Here is a 24,166-nt window from a genome sequence, read left to right as displayed (position 1 = left end):
CGCCGCGCTGCGGAGTAGTGCCCAGTCTCTCGCTCCTCCGGGTTGGGTATCTTCGAGTGGGGAGAAACGGTGAGGCTCGTTCGCTTTCCTCGTCCTCCCGCTCACCACCAAGTGCCCCTTAAGAGGCAAAAGGTTCCAAATGCCTCTCTTGATTCTCTTGACAAAATGAGACTTTCATCCTGGGAGGCCAGGTACGGAGATGTCAAACTTACTGCTCCTTGATTTCAGAAACAGGTTGTTTCAGGTCTGAGTGAGGAGGGATGGGGGCCGATAGCACGACCCTGATATCTCCCCGGCATGTATTCTTCCAGGTCTTCCTCGTCTTTACCATTCCATAACATTCATGAGCCGACCCTGCTCCGGGGACACTGCGGTGGATGAGAGAGCCCCAGTCTCCATGCTACGGAGCTCAGGTTCAGTGGGGGACTTAGACGGATCACCATCACCAGGTAGGGATGGTGGAAAATAAACAACAGGAGTGGGTCAATTTGGGACACAGATAATGTCAGAGGTCTGTGGGCTGCCCCAGAAAGCACTGGATACTGGTAGTGGAGTTCTGGAGAGCCCACTCAGCCTCATTCAGGGCCCTGAGAAATGGCAACATTCAGGGACCTTTCACCGAACATGCTTAGGTCACCACCACTCTGTCCTCGGTGTCTGGTACAAAGCCTGACTCTCTAAGTAGTTACTCAGTAAATGAGGGGAGAGGTGGTGGGGTGAGAATAAAGCTGGGGACAGGATGAGGTATGGGGGTGGAGGGCAATGGTGGACCATATAGGGCTGTGGAGCAGAGAGGAGACAACTGAGTGAGTGGGTCTGGATCTTGATTGGCTGTAGAGGGTGGGGCATCCAGGGTGCGGTCCAGGGCTCTGGGCTCTGGGCTCGGGAGCAGACCTTGAAATGCAGATGTGAGAGAAGGGACAACTCTGGGGGAAATGTTGATAACAATGTGAGACCCTGTGGGTGTGAAGAGTCAGAGAGACATCCAAGGGTTGGCTGAGCCTTTGGCCCAGGGAGAAAGGGACCATGGGATTACCATTAAGATAGCAAATTTCAGCGAGAAGCTGAGTCCAGCTTCAAGTGTTTCATAAGGGCTGAGAAGCATAAGAAGGTGCCAGGGGCTGCTGTAATCCAGGTGGCTTTCCTGGAAGAAAGAACAGCTGCTATTCCACAGTGCCTAATTCTCAAAAGGTGCCATTTTGTTCAAACATTGTCACCCTTCTGCCTTTTGTGGGGTGTTTTGCTATTAAAAAACAAAATCAGTCAGACAGCATGTCTGCCTATGAGCCTTTCGAGGCTCATAGCACTGGCTGTTATGAGAATGATGAGACAAATCACAGACTGGCAGAAATACTTGCAAAACACATACCTGATGATGGACTTGTATCTAAAATATCCAAAGAACTCTTAAACCCAACCATAAGAAAACAATCTGCTTAAACATGGACAAAAGTTATGAACAGATATCTCACTGAAGAAGATGTACAGATGGCAAATAAGCATGAAAAGTTGCTAACCATGATGTCATTAGGGAATTGCAAATTAAAAGAACAATGGGATACTTCTACACACCTATTAGAATGTCTAAAATCCAAAAAAAAAAAAAATGATACCAAATGCTGTTGAGGATGCGGAACAACAGGAACTGTCCTTCCTTGCTGGTGGGAATACAAAATGATACAGCCATTTTGGAAGACAATCTGAAAAGGCAATAAACTCTCTGACCACAAATATATGGCATTCTAGGAGAGGCCAAGCTATAGAGACCAGTAAATAGGTCAGTGGTTGCCAAGAGATCATGAGATGGGGGTAGGGATGGAAAGGTGAAACTATTTTTGTGTGGTATTGTAATGGTGGATACATGACATTATGCATTTATAAAAAGCCATAGAACTATACAGTACAGAGTGAGCCTTAGTGTAAAATATGGACTCTAGTTAGTAATAACATTTCACTATTGGTCATCAATTGTAACAAAGGTACCATACTCCTGCAAGATGGTAATAATAGGGGAAAATGGGTGTGGAGGGACAGGAAGTATATGAGAATTTCCTTGACTTTTTGTGTAACTTTCTGTAAGCATAAAGCTGCTCATGAAAAATAAAATCTAATAAAAAAAGAATTGGTTGAGGGCCCCTGGGTGGCTCAGTGGGTTAAAGCCTCTGCCTTCGGCTCAGGTCATGATCCCAGGGTCCTGGGATTGAGCCCCGCATCGAGCTCTCTGCTCAGCGGGGAGCCTGCTTCCCCCTCTCTCTCTGTCTGCCTCTCTGCCTACTTGTGATCTCTGTCTGTCAAATAAATAAATAAAATATTTTTCAAAAATTGGTTGAAAGTTGGAATATTTTTTAATGAAATATCTATAACCATAATGTAATGACAACTGATCAGATGCACCTTGACTGAAACTATAACATAAAAAGACTCAAAGTTTTGGAAGAAAGGCTAAAGCCAAATAAGAGGTAGCTGCTACCAGTTTCCCCTCTAACTCTAAAATTTTAAAAAGCCACCCAGAAGTTATGAGACACATGCATTCAAGGTGCTTCTGCTTGAGAGCAGAGCTGCTCATGTTTCCATCTCCCCAGTGGCCACTGACGGATCTTCTCTCCACTCCCCTCCAGTCTCTGTGCATGGCTTTGTCATGTATCGGCTTGACTAGGCTGAATCAACTGTATCTTAGAATTACCTTTTCCATATGCGTTCGGTTAGGATGGACCAATAGAGATTCTTGGGCAAGATGTGGAGGGCAGAAGTGAAGCAGCTGCCATTTTATAGATCACACAGGTTGTCGCTGGCTGGCTGCTGGCTCATCAGGCTTGCGTAGGGAGGGCAGCAGCCAGGCCAGCAACTGTTTCACCTTTTTCTGGATCTTCCTCTCAACTTCTCCAGCTCTGGGCCAGGTGTGTGTTTGGCTCCATGATGAAGGATGCCAGTTTCTCCTATGGATGCTCATACCACCAAAGGCAGAGGCCAGCTTACACCAGCTTGCCTAGCTTCTCCCCACTTTACATCTGTTTTCCCTTCCTAACTACCTACCCTCTGTACTTCGAGTGTCGGCATCCGACACTAAGACCACAATGTTAGGAACTGCTTCATAACCTCAACTGCATAAGGTTAAATCCCAGCTCATCCATCCGTCCATCTATCCATCTATCTATCTGTCTGTCTGTCTGTCTATCTGTCTATCTTCGATCTCTGCTAGTGGTTCAGCCTCTCAGATGGAGCCCTGATATACTCCGTAAGCAGAGACTCTTGGTGTCTGTGGAGTTATTGTTACCTCAAGCTGCTGTTCATGGAGGAAGTTGCAGTGGGTTTCCTGTTCCTCTCCCGCATAAGAAGAGGATGTTTTCTTCTCCATTCCCCAAAAGGCTGACGCAAAAATGTGAGATTGGCATCTTATTCGCAGAAAGAAGAAGTAGAAGTCATATTTGTACCCCTACCATGTTCAGTCTGTTCAATCTACAAATGACAAAATGATTATCATCCCCAAACTGAGACCGTTAACCTGTATTCTGCTCCTGACCCCTGTTTGACAAGCTTCAAGCTCTCACATTATGCCTGTAATTCGCTGCTTATAAGGTGTTCAAGGATCAGCATCCAGGGGCTTGCTAGAAATGCAGAATCCCTTGCCCCTCCACTCCTGGACTTACTGAATCAAAACATGCATTTTGGCCAAATCTGTCAGTGATTTGTATGCATAGTGAAGCTTAAGAAGGTACCATCTACATGACTTTGGGGGGATAAAACCTTTATTAGCATTAATGCCCAGAGATGGATTCTTATCACTGGCTTCTTGGATATACAGTTTTAAAATTTATGATGAATATCTGTCACATTTTAGACCATCCTGCTCTAATTTCCTCATAACATTTGGCCTTTTTATGACCATGTTAACTGAAACATCAACTGGGCCAGCTGAGAGACCCAGAAGGTGAGTCTTAGAAAGTGAAGAGCTGGAAAGGTGTGGCAGAAGTCACTAAGGATCCTTCAACACCCAAAGCAACAACTCTGTACCAAGTGTGTCCACATATACTAAGAGTAGGAAATACACACAGGATTGATTTACAGCATCATGAGTTTGGTGGTTTCAGGGATGGAGAGCAGGAAGAAGGAACAGAGAAGGGGGAAGGGTTTAATTTGCATCTACAACATTTTATTCCTAAAAAGAAGAGATCTGGTGCAAGTATAGGAAACTGTTTTCATCTGGGAAATGTAGGTGGCACATGGGGGCCTCTTAGACTTATTTCTGCACAGTCTGTAGATTTGAAACCTTTATCTAAATTAAGAATTTAGGGGGCGCCTGGGTGGCTCAGTGGGTTAAGCCGCTGCCTTCGGCTCAGGTCATGATCTCAGAGTCCTGGGATCGAGCCCCGCATCGGGCTCTCTGCTCAGCGGGGAGCCTGCTTCCTCCTCTCTCTCTGCCTGCCTCTCTGCCTGCTTGTAATCTCTCTGTCAAATAAATAAATAAAATCTTTAAAAAAAAATAAATTAAGAATTTAGGGGTGCCTGGGTGGCTCAGTGGGTTAAAGCCTCTGCCTTTCGGCTCAGGTCATGATCCCAGGGTTCTGGGATCGAGCCCTGCATCGGGCTCTCTGCTCAGCAGGGAGCTTGCTTCCCTTCCTCTCTCTCTGCCTGCCTGTCTACTTGTAATCTCTGTCTGTCAAATAAATAAATAAAATCTTTAAAAAATAAATTAAGAAATTAAACATTTAAAACAGTGGGGGGGGGTACATTCTAGGTGTCCTGTGGGTGGATGAGAGGAGGAGACAGGCCACAGCAGGGAACCGGGACAGGTGATGACAGAGTTGAGGCTTAGCAGGGGGCTGGTGAGAGAGATGATCGAGTTGAGTGGAGGACGCTTATCCCTCAATTAAGCCCTTTCCAGAGAGGAAAGCAGTGTTCTCATTGGGACATTACCTGTCAAGTTTCCCTCTCTCCCACCTCTGGGATTTTCTTCCTCCTGTGTCCCCTACCTCCATCACCCTTCTTCATTATCTTAAATGGCTACCTCCTCCTTCTTTAGGTCTTACCTCAGATGCGCCCTTCTATGCAAGCCTTCTCTGACCACCCCTCCCACCCCCCACCTCCAGGTTGGTTGGATTAACTTCTCTGGACTCTCAAAGGTAAGCCTCTTTCTGATGAAAAATGCCCTACACCTGGGTGGCTCAGTGTGTTAAGCCTCTGCCTTCGGCTCAGGTCATGGTCTTAGGGTCCTGGGATCGAGCCCCGAATTGGGCTCTCTGCTCCGCGGGGAGCCTGCTTCCTCCTCTCTCTCTCTGCCTGCCTCTCTGCCTCCTTGTGATCTGTCAAATAAATAAATAAATAAATCTTTAAAAAAAAAAAAGTGTTGGATTTCCTTTTCAGGAGAGCTGGAAAGCACCTATAAGAGTTCTCACAGGGAGGAGGAGAGAACCCCACCTGCTTTGGAGAGTGGGAGAGTGTGACATTACTCACTGCCACATTGGCCTCCTTTTTGTGTTTGCAATTGCCATTCCCACTCTGGGCACCTGGTTCTCATAGTTCTTGGAGCAGCTCTGACACTTGGGCTTCTGTGTTTCAGCTCAAAGAACATCTTAGAAAAGCTTGCCTTCCTTCCTTCCTTCTTTCCTTCCTTCCTTCCTCCCTCTCTCTCTTTCTCTGTCTTTCAGATTAATTTATTTGAGAGAGTGAGAGAGCTTCAGCAGGAGCAGGGGAGGGAGAGGGAGAGGGAGAGGGAGAGGCAGGCTCCCTGCTGAGCAGGGAGCCTAATGCAGGACTCAATCCCAGGATGCTGGCATCATGACCTGAGCTGAAGGCAGACACTCAACTGACTGAGTTACCCAGGGGCCCCTTAGAAAGGCTTTCTGTGGCAAAGCCAGCTAGTGTCAGCCAGTCTGAGACTACATTTTCCAAAAGCCCTTGCAACCAGTTGAGATCATGAGACTAGTTCTGTCCAATGGACTGTGAATAAGAGATGTATATCACTTAGGGCCAAAACTCTATTTTAAAAAAAATCCCCCTGGATTACTGAGGTATAATTGATGAAAAATGTAAGCTATTTAAAGTGTACAGCATGATTATTTGTTATACGTATACATTGTGAAATTATTACCACAGCCAAGTTAACTAATACATCCATTACCTCACATAGTTGCCTTTCCCCCCCTTTTTTGGTGAGAGCAAGTAAGGTATACTCTCTTAGAAAAAAAAAAATTTAAAGATGATTTATTTATTTATTTGACAGAGAGAGAGATCACAGGTAGGCAGAGAGGCAGGCAGAGACAGAGAGGGAAGCAGACTTCCTGCTGAGCAGAGAACCCAATGCAGGGCTCAATCCTAGGACCCTGAGATCATGACCTGAGCTGAAGGCAGAGGCTTAACCCCCTGAGCCACCCAGGCGCCCCACTCTTAGAAAATTTTTAAGTACGATACACTATTATTCACCATAGTCACCATGTTATATATTAGATCCTAAGATCTTATTCATCTTATATAACTGAGTGTTTGAATCCTTTTAAAAGCCTGTCCCCATTTCCCCCAGCCCCTGGCAACCACCATTCTACCTTCTGTTTCTGTGAGTTTGGCTTTTTTAGATTGCATATATAAGTGATACCACACAGTGTTTGTCTTTCTCTAGCTGACTTAATCTCACTAGCATAATGGCCTCAAGATCTATCTGTGTTGTTGCAAATGGCAGGATTTCATGTTTCTCATGATTTAATAATATTTCTTTATATATAAAGAAATAATATGGTGTGTATACACACACACACACATACACACACACACACACACACCCCAAATCCTCTATCATTTCATTCATTGGTACACACTTGGGTTGTTTCCATATCTTGGGTATTGTGAATAATGCTGCTGTAATTATGAGAATATGGATGTCTCTGAGACAGTGATTCCCCCCCCCCCTTTGGATATATTCCTAGAAGCTGAATTGCTAGATCATTTGGTAGTTCTACTTTTAAGTTTTTGAGGAACCCCCATCTCATATTTCATAGTGGCTGTACTGATTTACATTCCCATCCAAAAGTGTATAAGGATTCAGTTTTGGGCTGAGGATTTTAGGAAGCAAGTGGGGGTTCTCCAGTCTTTCATCTGGAATCCTTCAGAAGACTCTGAGCATTTTAGGAGATGGTGGAATCACCAAGGGGAAGGAGTCTGGATCCCTAACTTAATATGTGGGCAACCAGAAATGCCCACTTTGGGAGGTTCGGTGAATGTGAAATAAACAATTTTGTGAGTACTGAAATGGTGGGGTTTATTTGTTATAGCCGCTAGTATGACTCGAAACAGTATACTTCTAGACCTCATTGCTCAAGAGCTCACTGTACTTCAGACTATTTGTGGTTGCGGAGTAGGACTCATTTTTTAATCTCTCCAATCTGTCCAATCTCTGTCCAACAAGAGAAGTCTTTTGATATTGATTATATTCAAGAATTATATTCAAGAATCAAGAATATTGGTTATATTCTTGGATGTCCTGGCCATGTCAAATTTCTGTGAGTTTTGTAATGCTTACTGGCAATTTCTGCACTTATCTTGTTGCAGACCATTAACAACAGTGGACCAGTAGTGGTACTGCTTTAGCTTATTACCTTGTGTTATGTCTCTCCTTATCATTTACCACTCCCTATGATTATCTTGTTTATTTAGAGGTCTATTTGCTTATGGTATTCTTCCCAGTAGAACGTAAGCTCCTTCAGAAGGAGTTGTACTTATCTTGCTCTGTTGAGTTTCCAGCTCCTAGTATAGTGCCTGGTACATTCTACATGCTCAGAAATTCTGTTTTGAATAATGAATAAATTACAAACTTTGGTGGTGGGGGGGAGAAGAGGCAACCATACCTGTAATAGAAGTTCTCTACAATTGTAACTTGACCTGAATTCCTATCAGTTTACTGACAACTGCTTGACTCCCTGGCTTTCTGGTAGACCATAAGTACCCAAGATTAGGTCTGGTCTCTTACAACCCTCCTCTCTAAGTTTCCCCTGCTGGAGATTAGACCACACTGGACTGTCACTGCCTGGTGATATATCTGTCTTCACCTGGTTTATAAGTCCAGAGAGGGTATGGTGAATCTGAAGTGGTCACTGATATATCCCCAGCGTCATAGCACAGCCAAAGCCATTGGTATGAACAGACTTATGGCATGAATGTATGATGTGAACAGGAAGAAGATGCCCTGAGAAAAAAGTGCCCCACCCTGCCTCCACAGCCCCTATCCCCTGGCAGGATCCCAGGATTGATTCTGAACTTTGGTCCAGTGGACTGCCCAGCTGCCCCTTTCTTACTCCATCGACTACCTCAAGATGCTGGCTCAGGCTGTCAACACTTAGCAGTCCAGACATTTAGAAAAGGTTTTCCCATTTGGCCCAAATGGATACTTAGAGCCAAGGTAAGTATCACTGTTGTATATATTTGGTAGTTTGCTGAAAAGGAGGTTAACGAGCAAATAAGTCCATCATGAGGAGTATCAAGATGGTGAGGGTGATGAGGCTTCCTAAAACAATCCCCAAGACTGCAATGTAGTAGGTTTGGTGGGAGGTCTCGGCTGCCAAGGCTCTGTTATTCCACATGTTGCTGTGCCTTGTCTGGTTAGAGGGGAGAGGCAGGGCAGGAATAGTTGGCCTTTAATGGGTTATTGTAATGGGTGAGCTATGGGACTGAAAGGACCCAGGGTGGGGACTTGAACCCACAGGAGGGACAAAAGAAAGAATTTGAGTCAAGGTCAAGGCCAGGATGAAAAGGGAGTACAGGAGGAGAGGATTGGCATGAAAAGGTTTCCCACCTGGACAGAGAAGATCAAGGCTACAATGCCTATGGGAAAACACAGGAGGAAGGCGCAAATCGATAGGCCCATGTGGTCTTTGGGGGGCTTGTCCCGCAAAATTTCAAATGCCTGTGGGCAGGGAATGGGTCATGGCTCAGTATGGCTTTTGGACTGTGCTGTCCCCTCTAACTCTTTTTCATGATAACCTGGCTCCTATAAATTCTTTGTTGACCTCCTTTAAAACCTCATACTGACTCCCTCTAATTCCTATCATCTCCCCTGTAACCTGTCATTATTGCCTTTAATACCTCCTTCTACCCTGGATCTCCCAGCCCCCTCCACTCCTATGCTCTAAAATGCCTGCCTGTTCCCAGTAGCCCTTTCCCTGTCTCCTATAACCTCCTCCCTGTCTTCTAGAACTGCCTTGCAGGTCTCTACAGCATGTCTCACTTGGCCCCTAACACCGCCCCCACAAAATCCCTTGCTGACTCTGATGACTCTCATTGCCCTCCCTGGAGCCACAACTGAGCCACTATCACACTTTGTTCCTGTAACACTGTCATGGTCCCCGAAAGCAGCCTTTTGCCCCTATAAAACACCTACAGAGAAGACCCTACTCAACACTTGAACACTGCTTTCCATCTATAGAACCTTGTTCCGTCATAAAGCTCTCTCCCTATAAAACTGTGTGTGCCTACAGTACCTCTCTCTTGATCTCATTTGCTCTCTCTCTCACTTTGTCCCTATGGACCTGTCATGGTCTGTATGAGCCTTACTGTTTACCCATAAACTCTCCCTTCCCCTCCCCCCGCCCATGGCCTCTCTGTTGGCTCCTCTAAGACCTTCCTTGACCAACTCTAAATTCTAAGTCCTCTCAGTGTCCCTTTATAGCCTCTTTTCTGTCCCCTTATAAAGGCCTGCCCTTTCTCCCTCTGCCACCTTCTCCCTACCTCTGAAACCAGCGTCCTGATCCTCTGAACCCCTCTTTCCTCCACTCATAGTAGCCTCCCGGTTCTCCTAAAGCCGTGTTCCCTCTAAATAGTTCTTATAATACCCTGTCTCCTCTTGAGACACTCCTTTCCCCCTCATTCTGCCATTACTCACGCTTTCTTCCTCCCACCCTATCCCCCCATAAATTCCCTGCCCCTTCAAACACCCCCATTAAGGCATCTGGGCCTGGGTACAAGGAGCTTCTTCCTCATTCCAACCTGACAGGGGTTACCGCGGAGACCATGCAGGCCCCGCCTCCTATCCGGTCTTTCTATTATTATTGGCTGATTGAGGTTGCATGTGATAGGGCGGGAAATCCAATACTCACAAGGGTGCTGATTGGTCTGAAGGAGTTCAAATTCTTCCTACTCTCTTAGGTGATTGGTCAGTTCCGGGAGTTGTTTTTATTAGTTTAGTTTCGAAGGCCGTTTATGTGTTTTGGATACAAGTCCTTTCTCAGATATGTAATTCGCAAGTGTTTTCTCTGGGTCTGTTGTTTATCTTTTAAATTTTCTAACAGTGTCATGTGCAGAGGAAAGTTTTTAATTAGTATTAAACTCAATTATTTTTTTCTTTTATGGATGTGCTTTTGTTGTTATGTCTAAGAGTTTCTCTGCTTAATCCAGTGTCAGGAAGATCTTCTATGTTTTCTTCTAAATGTGTGATAGACTTACATTTTACATTTAAATATGTGATCCATATTGAGTTCATTATTGTATAAGGGGTAGGATTTTCCTTTTTTTTTTTTTAAGATTTTATTTATTTGACAGACAGAGATCACAAGTAGGCAGAGATGCAGGCAGAGAAGGGGTGGGGGGAAGCAGGCTCCCCGCTGAGCAGATACCGCCCCCCACCCACCCCACCCCGATGCGGGGCTCGATCCCAGGACTCTGGGATCATGACCTCAGCTGAAGGCAGAGGCTTTAACCCACTGAGCCACCCAGGCACCCCAATAAATAAAATTTTTAATAAAAAAATTTCCTATGGCTCAAAAAAGAAATCAAAAGAAAAATTAAAAAGCATTTTGAGGGACACCTGGGTGGCTCAGTGGGTTAAAGCCTCTGCTTTTGGCCCAGGTCGTGATCTCAGGGTCCTGGGATGGAGCCTCACATCCGCCTCTCTGCTCAACCGGGAGCCTGCTTCCCCCTCTTTCTGCCTGCCTCTCTGCCTACTTGTGGTCTCTGTCTGTCAAATAAATAAATAAAATCTAAAAAAAAAAAAAGCATTTTGAGCTGAATATAAGTGAAGACACAAAATGTAAAAATATATGTGAGTTTGTCAAAGCAGTAGTTAAGGGGAAATTTATAGCAATAAATGGCTATTTTAGAAAAGAACAGTGTCTTAGTCCACTCAGGTTGCTATAACAAAAAGCCATAGACTGGGTAGCTTATAAACAACAGAAATGTATTTCCTATAGTTCTGGAGACTGGGAAGTCCAAGATCAAAGTACTGGTATATTCAGCATCTGGTAAGAGCCTCACCTTCCTCCTAGACAAGAGTCTTCTTAGTGTAATCTCATGGTGGTTGTGGCAAGAGATTTCCCTCAGGCCTCTTTTATATTGGCACTAATCCCTACATGAGGGTTCTGCCCTCATGATCTAATCACCTCTCAAGGCTCTACTTCTAAGTACCATTATGTTAGGGATGAAGCTTAAGTGAATTTTGTTGAGACACAAACATTCAATTTATAGCAAACCATCTAAAATTAACGATGTCTGCTTTCTCTTCAAACGTCTGGAAAAAAGAAGAGAAAATTACCCTAAAAGTAAGCACAAGAGTCTTTTTCAACAAATGGTGTCAGGAAAGCTGGATATCCACATTGCAAGAGAATGAAGTTCAATCCTTACCTTATCCCATCTATCAAAATTAACTCAAAGTGGATCAAGAAAATATTTGCTAATCATATATCTGATAAAGGGTTAATATTGGAATACATAGGGATGGCCTGGGTGGTTCAGTCTGTTAAGCCGCTGCCTTCGGCTGGGATCATGATCCCAGCGTCCTGGGATGGAGTCCCACATCGGGCTCCTTGCTCGGCAGGGAGCCTGCTTCTCCCGCTGCCTCTGCTGCCACTCTGTCTGCCTGTGCTCTCCCCCTCTCTCTCTCTCTCTCTCTCTGACAAATAAATAAATAAATAAATAAATCTTTTTTAAAAAATTTAGAATATATAAAAAAACTCTTGCTACTTAACCAAAACAAAAATAACCTGACTTAAAAATGGAGAAAGGACTTGATTAGACATTTCTTCAAAGAAGATATGCAAATGACCAAGAAGTGTTTGATCAGCATCACTAATCATTAGGGAAATGACAATCAAAATCACAATGAGATGTCACCTCATACCCATCAAGATAGCAATTATTAAAAAAAAAAAACAAAAGACAAGTGTGAAGAAGGTAGTGCAGAGAAATCGGAACATCAGTGCACCGTTGGTGGGAAAACAAACTGGTATACCTGCTCTGGAAAAATCTATGGTGGTTCCTGAAAAATAAAAAAATAGAATTACATATGATGCAGCAACTCCACTTTTAGGTATATATCCAAAAGAATTGAAAACAGGGTCTGTAAGAGGTATTTGTACATCCCTATTTTTACTGCAGAATTATTCACAATAGTCAAAAGGTGATACTAACCCAAGTGTCCATTGATGGATGAATAGATAAATAAAATGTGATTGAGTTTCTTTGGTTTGCTTCCCTCTTTCTTTTTTACCCCCTTCCCATATGTTCATCTATTTTGTTTCTTAATTTCCACATATGAGTGAAACCGTATGGTATTTGTCTTTCTCCGACAGACTTATTTCACTTAGCATAATACACTCTAGCTCCGTTCATGTCATTGCAAATGGCAAGATTTTATTCTTTTCGATGGCTGAGTGGTATTCCATTGCATATATATACCACATCCTCTTTATCCATTCATCAGTTGATGGACACTTGGGCTCTTTCCATAGTGTGGCTGTTGTTGATAATGCTGTTATAAACATTGGGGTGCATGTACCCCTTTGTATCTGTATTTTTGTACCCTTTGGGTAAATACCTAGTAGTGCAATTGCTGGGTCTGAGGGTATCCTATTTTTAACTTTTTGAGGACCCTCCATACTGTTCCCCAGCGTGGCTGCACCACTGACAAATAAATAAATAAATAAATAAATTTCAGCAATGTAAGATGAATCACTAAATTATACTTTTTTTTAAAAAAGATTGTATTTATTTATTTGACAGACAGAGATCACAAGTAGGCAGAGAGGCAGGCAGAGAGAGAGGGAGAGGCAGGCTCCCCGCTGAGCAGAGAGCCCGATGTGGGGCTCGATCCCAGGACCCTGGGATCATGACCCGAACCAAAGGCAGAGGCTTTAACCCACTGAGCCACCCAGGTGCCCCAACTAAATTCTACTCTTGAAACCAATATTACACTATATGTTAACTACCTAGAATTTAAGTAAAAATTTGAAAAAGACAAAAAAAATGATAGATATCCTTAAAAAGGAAGGAAATTCTGATATATGCTATAATATGGATGGACCTTGTGTACATTATGCTAAGAAAAATAAATGTCGCCAAAAGACACTATATGATCCCACTTATATGAGGAACCTAAAGTAGTCAAATTCATAGAGACAGTAAGTAGAATGGTGGTTGTCAAGGGCTGGGGGGAGGAAGGGAATGGAGAGTTGTGTTTATTTTATTTTATTTTTGAGATTTTATTTATTTATTAGAGAGGGAGAGAACGAGCAGGCAGGGCAGCAGGCAGAGGGAGAGGGAGAAGCAGGCTTCCCGCTGAGCAGAGAGCCATTCCTGGGGCTCAATCCCAGGACCTGACAGAAGGCAGATGCTTAACTGACTGAGCCAACCAGGTTCCTCAGGAATTGTGTTTAACGGGTATGGAGTTTAGTTTTACAAGATGAAAAGGCTTCTGGAGATTGGTTGAAAATATGAAAGGTACTTTATAATACTGAACTTCAAAGATTTTAGAATGGTAAATTTTATATTATGTGTATTTCACCACAATTTTTAAAATGCCATTTATAATAGGGTCAAAAATATTAAATACTTGAGGATAAATCTGACAAAAGGCATGTAAGATTTAAACATTGAAAATTACAAAACACTGCAAAGAGATTTTTTTTTAAAGTTTTTATTTATTTATTTTACAGAGAGAGACATAGTGAGAGAGGAAACACAAGCAGGGGGAGTGGAAGAGGGAGAAGCAGGCTTCCCACTGAGCAGGGACTCCATCCCAGGACCCCGAGATCATGACCTGAGCCCAAGGCAGACGCCCAAAGACAGCCACCCAGGCACCCCTGCAAAGAGATTTTAAAGATGTCTTGAGTAAATGGAGAGATGTGCCATGTTCACGAATTGGAAGACACAAAATATTGTTAAGATGTCAATTCACAAACTGATTTATAGAGTCAGTGTAGTCCCAATGCAGGCTTTTTCTTTTAAAATAAATTTACAGCTTATCCCTAAATTCAGATGGAAATAAAAAAGAACTAGAATAGTCCAAACAACTTTGAAAAGGAAGAGAGGGAAGAATTCACACTGTTTCACTTCAAGGCCTGTTTTAAGTCAGAAATTAAGACAGTGTGGTATTGATCAAGAAAGACAAATAGATCATGGAAAAGGGTAGCCTATTCTTAGTTCAAAGACAGATCTTAACATATGCAAGCATTTGAGGTTTTTAAAATGTGCAAAAACAATAGAGTGAAGAAGGCTAGTGTTTTCAACAAATGTCCTGGGATTAATTGGCTATCCATATGCAGAAGAACACACTTAGATGCATATCTTATGCCAATAAAAATGACCTCAGCATGGATCCTAGATCTAAATGTAAAACCACAACCATAAAACTTCTAGAACATAAGAGAAAACTCGAGTTAATCAAAGATTTCTGAGATTCAACAACAAAAGCATGATCTGTTAAGGGCAAAATTGGCCTCATCAAAGTTAAAACTTCTGCTCTTCAAAAGATACTGTTAAGGGGCGCCTGGGTGGTACAGTCATTAAGTGTCCAACTCTTGGTTTTGGCTCAGCGGTTGTGATCTCAGGGTCATGAGTTTGAGCCCAATGTTGGGCTCTGCACTCAGCGCGGAGTCCGCTTCAAATTCTCTCTCCTTCTCCTTTCGCCCCTCCCATTTGCACTCTCTCTCTCAAATAAATAAATAAATAAATAGATATTTTTTAAAGACGACATTGTTAAGAGAATTAAAAGACAAGCTACAAACTGGAAAATATGATAAAGGACTCGATTCCAAAATAGATCGGGAACTCTCAAAATTCAATAATAAAGCAAACCAATAAAAATTGGCAAAAGACTTGAACAAAAACTTTACCAAATAGGTATATAAATGGTAGATAAGTCCTTGGAAAGGTACTATCATTAGCCATTAGGGAAATGCATATATTTTTTTAAAGATTTTATTTATTTATTTGACAGAGAGATCACAAGCAGGCAGAGAGGCAGGCAGAGAGAGAGGAGGAAGCGGGCTCCCTGCTGAGCAGAGAGCCCGACGAGGGGCTCAATCCCAGGACTCCGAGATCATGACCTGAGCCGAAGGCAGAGGCGCAACCCACTGAGCCACCCAGGCGCCCCAGGGAAATGCATATTAAAATCATAGCGAGATACCACTACATTCTAATTATGGCTAAAATTAAAAAGAGTAATCATACTAAGAGCTGGCAAATAGTTGGAGCAATTGGAACACTCATACCTGGCTGATACGAATGTAAAATGGTACAACCACTTTGGAAAAACTCTTTGGCAGTTTCATAAAGGTTAAACATAAATCTACCATATGATTCGGGCATCCCACTCCTAGTTATTTATCTAAAAGGGATGAAAGCATATATGCATACAAGAACTTTTCTATGAGTGTTCACAGCAGCCCTGTGTGTGTGTGTGTGTGTGTGTGTGTGTGTGTAACTTCCTGGAAGTGTCCTAAAGGACAGGTCCACTTTCCCTTCCTCTGTCTCACTGCCTTGGATGCACATGTGATGGCTTGAGCAGCCATTTTGGGCTTTGTGGATGAGTGCCCCAGATTAGAGAACAGGAACAGATGGATGGAAGGAGCCCTACCTTGACATTCTTTTTTTTTTTTTTTCAATATTTTATTTATTTGACAGAGAGAGGGAGAGATCACAAGCAGGCAGAGAGGCAGGCAGAGAGAGAGGAGGAAGCAGGCTCCCTGCTGAGCAGAGAGCCTGACGCGGGGCTCGATCCCAGGACCCTGAGACCATGACCTGAGCCGAAGGCAGAGGCGCAACCCACTGAGCTACCCAGGTGCCCCCCTACCTTGACATTCTGAGAGGCCTTCAGGCCAGTCATAATCACCAAACTCCAGACTTTTATGTGAGAGGGAAATACCTCTACATTGTTGAAAGTGTATGTGTGGTTTCCCGCCTGGCCCCCTGCTCTGTTACTTGCTGCTGAACCTCAATTAACAGTTCACCTCACTGTTTTTCTGGTGCATGAGCCTGGGTCATCAGTATTGATCTTAAAAGAAAAAAGCCACCTATTTTTACCAGAAAATAAGTTTATTCATTAATAGCAGGGGAATTGCAATTCGGAACAAGCAAACTATGGCGAATCTTAGGCCAGTCCTGAGAGCTGGCGGCAGGGGGGGGGGGTTGGGGGAGGGTAGGGGTTTACTTTTAAAAGAGAAAGGGGGAAGCTGGGAAGGGTTGTTTCCCTGAGTTCTCATTGGCTGGGCTGCTGGGAGTGCTAGGAGCAAGTCTCCCCTCTACTCCTCCCCCGCTGCTGGGAGCTGTAAAGCAAGCTTCTTCCTGTTGGGGGAATGAATATTTGCTTCTTATGGCAAGTGGCAGCCGGTGACAGCCTTCTTTTTAGGGCCTCCCAACTCCATTTAAAATATTTATTTTTCACATCGGCATCATTTTATTTATTTTTTAACACTTATTTATCAGAGAGAGAAATAGAGAGAGAGTGCACAGCAGGGGGAGCAGCAGGCAGAGGGAGAAGCAGCCTCCCCACTGAACAAGGAGGCTGACAGAGGACTCGATTGCAGAACCCTGGGATCATGACCTGAGCCAAAGGCAGACACTTAACCGACTGAGCCACCCTGGTGTCCATTCACATCAGCATCAGACGTTGTGGGGTTAACAATCAAAACCAGTCAAAAGCCCATGCAGTTCTGAAGTCTCAGGGGTTTGCTCTGAAATAGAGGGAAAGCATGGGCTCTGTCCATCCTCACAGCACTCCCTGCGGGTTCCATCCTACAGGTGAGAAACCCGAAGCACAGGAAGGTTAATTAGCTTCAGCACCGGGTCCTGACTCGGGCTTGAACTCAGGCAGGCTGGCTCCAGCGTCCATATGCCTGCCCCCATCTCTGTCCAGGAAAGGCCTGGCTGCTCCAGCAGGTCACATCCTGGGAGGCCCCTGGAACCCGGCCTAGAGCTAGGGCACTGACCAGGCAGAGCAGCGTACAGCCCTCCCTTTGCACTTCATTCTCTTACCAGCCCTCAAGCGGGCTAATGCAGACAATCCTCCTTCCTGGGGCTAAGGATGTGGGATCCGGATCCTGGGCTGGGGATGAAAAGGGTGCTGAGGTCACCTTAGGAGGGGTGTCCCTTCCCTTGGGAGAGGCCCTTTGTCCCGGACTCTTGTTTCACGCTAATAGAAGGACCGAGGGCCTCCCCAAGGGCAGGGAGGTGAGTGGGAGGCCCTGGAGAGCTTTGAGTCAGCTGGTCCCTGTCCATGACCACTGTGGAAAACTGTCAAGAGCAAGTTGATGAAAGCGGTGTGTAGTGGTGGCAGTGGGGGAAAGAACGGGCTTGAAACAGAGGGTGGCTCGAGGGCTGCATCACAGAGTCTCCCCAGGGACGAGAGTGTTGGTCCTGAGGCTGGGCCTCAGCAGGTGGGGTGGGCTGGGCAAGTTTGGAGAGAGAGGAGCCAAGCCAGAATGCCAGTGGGTCTTAAAGATGAGTGAGGTGACGGAAGAGCATAGGTCATCTTCACCCCGAGACTGCCACTGCATTGTCAACATCTATGCAGGCTCTCTGTCACTCTACATAATTTTGCAGCTGGGCTCCCTCTCAGGGTCTACAAAATGTCAATGGCTCTGTCTGGGGTCTTCATACCAGAGGCCCCTAGATCCACTGGAAGCCATGGTACTAGTTCTGTCCGATCAACTGAGCACAAAAGTGATATATGTTGCTATAAGGCCAAAACTCTATTTTTTAAAAAAGGATTTTTTTTTACTGTCTTACTGAGATATAATTGACAAAACTCTAATATATTTAAAGTGTACAACATGGTAATTTGGTATATATATACATTTTGAAATTATTGCCACAGTCAAGTTCATGAACACACCCATCACTTCACAGTTACCTTTTTGTGAGAACACTTTATATACTCCAGCATATTTTAAGTATACAGCCCAATATTGTTAACTATAGTCACCATGTTATATATTAGATCCTCCCATATTATTCATCTCATAACCAAAAGTTTGTACTCTTTTCCCAGACTGTCCTCATTATCTTCTTTATTCATTCATCCACTGCTAGACAGTTGGGTTGTTTCCAATCTTGGCTATTGTGAATAATGGTGCAGTCATCACAGGTTGCAGATATCTCATTGATTTTATTTCCTTTGGATATGTATCCAGAAGTGGGATTACTGGATCATATGGTACTTCTAGTTTTAATTTTTTGAGGCATCTTCATGCTGTTTCCTATAGTGGCTGTCAAAATTTACATCCCCACCAGGAGTACAAAGGGTTCACTTTTGGGTGGAGGATTTTAAGAAAGTAGTGGAGGTTCTTCAGTCTCTCACCTTCTGCCTCAATCAAAACACTCTGAGTCCTTAGAAGATGGTGGAATCACCAAGTGGAAGGAGCCTGGATGGTTGACTTAGTATGTGGGCTACCAGAGACGCCTCTCACTGGGAGGATCTGTGACCATGAAACAAAGTTCTGCCGTGTGAGCTATGGAATTGGTAGAGTTTGTTGTAGCTGCTAGCCTGACCCTCAACAATATACCTTCTAGAACTCATCATCCACTAGCCTAGAGCATCTCAAACTATTTGTGGTTGTAGATATCTCCAGTCTGTCATGGATAGATTTTTGGTCCATACCCCATTGGACAAGACAAGTTTATTGAGCATATACTTGGATGTCTTGGCAATGCCAAATTGCTGTTAGTTTCAAAGTAACTATTAGCAATCTCTATAGTTACTTTGTTGCAGATCATTAAGAGTTGGTTATAATACTAAGGTCAACCAGAAAGGGGTCTTATTTTGGTGTGCTGAGATCCCAGTTCCTGGCTCCTACTACAGTGCCTGTTACATCGTAGGTGCTCAGAAAGTATTTGTTGACTTATGAATAAATCACAAACATTATGGGTGGTGGTTGGAGAGGGTATTAAAAAAAACACTCATAACCTGACCTGAATTCTAACTTGTTCACCGACAGTGGCTTAACTCCCTGGTTTTCTGGTAGACCACAGGTACTCCAGAGCAGGTCTCCCCTCTTACATTCCCATTACTTTGTTTTCTCCTCTTGAAGATTGGACTACTCTGGACTGTCACTGTCTGGTGATATGTGTGTCTTCTACCCTGGTTTATAAATTCTGAGAGGGTGTGGAAGGATGTGAAGTTGTCACTGTTAGGTCCCTAGAATCGGACAGCACAGCCAAGGCCTTTGACAGCATACATAGAGTTAGGGCATGAATGTATGAATGTGGGCAGAGGGATGCTACCCTGGGGAACCAGTGCCCCACCCTGTATCCCATGACCCTCATGCCTTGACAGGATCCCAGTGTTGGTCTTGGGCCCAGGTCCGATAGGTTGTCTTGAGCGACCACTTCTTTCCCCCATTAACCACCTCAATTTGCTGGCTTGGGCTATCCATACCGGGCAGTCCAGACATTGACGAGCAGTTGTCCCATTTGGCTCAAATGTATACTTAGAGTGAAGGTGACTGACACTGTTATGTATTTGGTAGTTTGTTCATGAGCTGAAGAGGAGGTTACCGAGCAAATACGGTCATCATGATCACAATCCAGGTGTTGAGTATACCGATGCATCCCAAAGAAATTGCTATGACTGAGAGTACGAAGGTTGTCTCAGAGGTCTCAGCTGCCAATTCTGGTTCATCCCTATAGTTGTGGCGCCTTGTCTGGGTTTGAGGGGAGAAGAGAAATGGGAATAGATGGGCTTAAAGGGTTATTTAAGCCCTTTTGTAAGGAAGGGTGTAAGGAACCAGGATGGGGGCCTGAACCAACAGGAGGTTAGATCATGGACATAACTGGTTCAGGTTCAGGGCCAGGGTGGAGAGGGAGGAGAGGGCAGGAATGGTTTGACACAGATTCCCACCTGGGAGGAGTAGTACATGGCTGCACTGCCTATGGGACAACACAGCAAGTAGGCCAGAATCGCCAGCACAAGGTAGTCCTTTGGGGGCTCATCAGACATAATTTCAAATGGCTGGGGGCAGGGGATAGGTTATCTCTCAGAATGACTTCTGGACTCTATTGTCCCCTCTGACTACCTCCTGTTTCATGCTAACACATCTCTCCTTGGCTTCTATAAATCTTCATTGACTCCCTTTAAAACTCATACTGATTCTAACTCTTCCCATGTCCCCTGTAACCTGTCATTATTGCCTTTAATACCTCCTTCTACCCTGGATCTCCCAGCCCCCTCCACTCCTATGCTCTAAAATGCCTGCCTATTCCCAGTAGCCCTTTCCCTGTCTCCTATAACCTCCTCCCTGTCTTCTAGAACTGCCTTGCAGGTCTCTACAGCATGTCTCACTTGGCCCCTAACACCGCCCCCACAAAATCCCTTGCTGACTCTGATGACTCTCATTGCCCTCCCTGGAGCCACAACTGAGCCACTATCACACTTTGTTCCTGTAACACTGTCATGGTCCCCGAAAGCAGCCTTTTGCCCCTATAAAACACCTACAAAGAAGACCCTACTCAACATTTGAACACTGCTTTCCATCTATAGAACCTTGTTCCGTCATAAAGCTCTCTCCCTATAAAACTGTGTGTGCCTACAGTACCTCTCTCTTGATCTCATTTGCTCTCTCTCTCACTTTGTCCCTATGGACCTGTCATGGTCTGTATGAGCCTTACTGTTTGCCCATAAACTCTCCCTCCCCCTCCCCCCGCCCATGGCCTCTCTGTTGGCTCCTCTAAGACCTTCCTTGACCAACTCTAAATTCTAAGTCCTCTCAGTGTCCCTTTATAGCCTCTTTTCTGTCCCCTTATAAAGGCCTGCCCTTTCTCCCTCTGCCACCTTCTCCCTACCTCTGAAACCAGCGTCCTGATCCTCTGAACCCCTCTTTCCTCCACTCATAGTAGCCTCCCGGTTCTCCTAAAGCCCTGTTCCCTCTAAATAGTTCTTATAATACCCTGTCTCCTCTTGAGACACTCCTTTCCCCCTCATTCTGCCATTACTCGCGCTTTCTTCCTCCCACCCTATCCCCCCATAAATTCCCTCCCTGCCCCTTCAGACATCTCATTAGGGAATCTGGATTAGTCACTACCAAGGCTATGGGGAGCCTCTCCCTCACCCAACAGCCAGGAATTACCATAGAGACCATGCAGGTTCCGCCTCCTATTCTATCTTTCTATTATTATTGGCTGATTGAGGTTGCATGTGATAGGGCGGGAAATCCAATACTCACAAGGGTGCTGATTGGTCTGAAGGAGTTCAAACTCTTCCTACTCTCTTAGGTGATTGGTGATGTCAAACCGGAGTCTTGTGGGGGTGGGGCGGGGAGGGAAGTACCACTCGGGGCAAGAACGATGTAGGCCTAGGGGTCTTGGGTTGCTTCCAGCACCTTGAGAGTGGTCATTTAACAGCTTGGAGTCAGATTCTTTAGCAGTAGGGGGAAACTGTGAGAATTAACATCGTTTCATGTGCATATTTTCAACTGGTATATCCTCTTTGGTGAAGTGTCAGTTCAAATCTTTTTCTCAGTTTAAAAAATTGGTTTGTGGTCATTACGGTAAAATAGGGGGTTACTTACATATTTCAGATACAAGTCTTTGTCAGATGTGTGATATACAAATATTTTCTCTGGCTCTGTAGCTTATCTTTTCATTTTTGAACAGTGTCATTTGGAGAACAAAGGTTTTTACTTTGAATTGAGTCTTTATTTATTTATTTTTACTTTTATGAATGTACTTTTGGTGTAATGTCTAAGAGGTCTGCTTAATCCAGGGTCAGGAAGATATTCTCTTAACGTTTGACAGATTTACATTTTACATTTAGATCAATGATCCATATTGAGTTAATATTTGTATAAGATGTGAAGTTTTAGTGGGGATTAATTATGTTTTGCAGATGGTGGTCTAATTAATCTAACACCATTGAAAGAAACCCTGTTCTTTCTTCTATAAATTGCATTTTGATTTATTTTATAATAAACTGATCATATTCATGTGGGTCTCTTTCTACACTCCTTATTCTGTTTTGTTGATCTGGTGTCTATCCATTTGCAACTACCACACTATGTTATTAATGTAGCTTTACAGTGATTCTGTAAATTGGGTAACATGAGTACTCCAAATTTGTTGATCTTTTTCAGAATTGCTTGACTATATTTGTGTAGATCTAGAAATCTCATTGGTCTTTTAATAGGAATTGCATTAGTGATTCAGATCAGTTTGGGAGAGACGTGGAGTTTCCATTTCACCAGCACAGGAAGCCTCTCCATTTAAGCCTTTTCCTTCCTTCATAAGCAGCTGTAGTTCAAACACAGAGCTGATACACATAATAGGTTTAGATTTATACCCAACCACTTGCTTTGTGAGAACTATTGCAAATGATACTATGATGATCATTTTTGATAGCTGTTATTTATTTACTATTTTGTACAGAAGTACATATGGTGTTATGTTAGTTTCACGAGCACAACATAATGATTCAGCAATTCTATGTATTACTCAGTGCTCATCAAGACAGGTGTATTCTTTTTTTTTTATAAAGATTTTTATTTACTTATTTGACAGAGCGATCACAAGTAGGCAGAGAGGCAGGCAGAGAGGCAGGCAGAGAGAGAGGAGGAAGCAGGCTCCCTGCCGAGCAGAGAGCCCGTTGCAGGGTTCGATCCCAGGACCCTGGGATCATGACCTGAGCCGAAGGCAGAGGCTTTAAACCACTGAGCCACTCAGGCGCCCCAAGATAGGTGTATTCTTAATCCCCTTTACTTATTTAAATAAACTTGATCGGATTGTTCACTGTTAGCATAAGGAAACACATTGGATTTTTGTGTGTTGATATTACAATCTGTGATCCTGCTTAAACTCATTTTATCCATTCCAGGAGGGGTTTTGTTTTTGTTTCCTGGGTTTTTTGTAGATTCCTTGGGGTTTTCTACGTAGACATTCATGTCATCTACAAAAAGGGTAGTTTTATTTCTTCCTTCAAATCCCTATGACCTTTCTTTCTTTTTCTGACTTGTTGTACAGACTAGGACTTCCAGTCTGATGTGGAAATAGGAGCGATGTGGGAGAGGACATGCTTGCCTTGTGGCCAGTTTTAGAGAGAAAGCCTTCCCCTTTACCATGACATAGGATGTTCGCTATAGGTTTTCTGTAGATGCCCTTTATCAGGATGAAGAAGTTCCCTATTAGTCCTGGTGTGCTGAGTTTTTATTGTGAATTGACACTGAATACTCCCAAGTGCCTTTTCTGCACCAACTGATGATGTGGGTTTCCTTCTTGAGATGGTTAATATGGTTTGATTGCATTGATTGATTTTCTAATATTGAGCCAGCATGGCATTCCTGGGAGAAACCCCGGGTGGTGATGGTTTATATTCTATTCATATACTTTGTAATAGTCCCTTATTTTCTCTTTAGTGTCTTCAAGGGCCTCTAGATGTATTCCTTCCTTGTTTTCTGATATTGGTCATTGTATCTTCTGTCTTATTTTGTCAGTCTTATGAGAGGTTTATCAATTTTATCTGTTATTTTCAAGAACCAGCTTTTGGTTTCATTGATTTTCTCCATGGTTTCATTGTTTTCCCCTTGTCAATTTCATTGATTTTTTTTTTCTTCACTCTTATCTCTTCTTTCTTCTGTTTGTTTTGGTGGGGAGGGAATTATTTTGCTCTCTCTCTTTTTTTTTTTTTAGTATCTTAAGTTGGAAGCTAAGATCGTTAATTTGAGACATTTCTTCTTTTCTTTTTTTTTTAAAAGATTTTATTTATTTATTTGACAGAGAGAGATCACAGGTAGGCAGAGAGTCAGGCAGAGAGAGAGAGAGAGAGAGGAGGAAGCAGGCTCCCTGCTGTGCAGAGAGCCCAATGCGGGGCTCGATCCCAGGACCCTGAGATCATGACCCAAGCTGAAGGCAGAGGCTTAACCCACTGAGCCACCCAGGCACCCCAAGACATTTTTTATTTTCTCATATGAGTATTTGAGGTTGTACATTT

At 43.7% G+C, this 24,166-nt stretch overlaps 1 protein-coding gene and 1 long non-coding RNA gene across 2 annotated transcripts in view; one reads left to right on the top strand and one right to left on the bottom strand.

The window, feature by feature from the left end:
- The first annotated feature begins 75 nt into the window (after positions 1-75).
- The window catches only part of ATP4A (ATPase H+/K+ transporting subunit alpha), a 70,881-nt gene continuing 46,790 nt past the window's right edge, over positions 76-24,166 (top strand). The window contains exons 1-2 of the mRNA XM_032842052.1: positions 76-191; positions 312-449. The gene's annotated coding sequence lies outside the window, so the exon portion shown is untranslated. The remainder of the gene's footprint in view (positions 192-311; positions 450-24,166) is intronic.
- On the bottom strand, positions 8,401-9,953 carry LOC116857720. Its single transcript, XR_004380790.1, has 3 exons — positions 9,918-9,953; positions 8,780-8,890; positions 8,401-8,582 (listed from the first exon to the last, which is right to left on the bottom strand). It is a non-coding gene; the product is annotated as an uncharacterized LOC116857720 (long non-coding RNA).

Source organism: Lontra canadensis, unplaced genomic scaffold (assembly GCF_010015895.1).
Source record: "Lontra canadensis isolate GAN:19392208 unplaced genomic scaffold, GSC_riverotter_1.0 scaffold125, whole genome shotgun sequence".
In the NCBI taxonomy this organism is placed as follows: domain Eukaryota; kingdom Metazoa; phylum Chordata; class Mammalia; order Carnivora; family Mustelidae; genus Lontra; species Lontra canadensis.
Note: the sequence above shows the minus strand (reverse complement) of the source record. Positions and strands in the feature narration are given on the sequence as shown.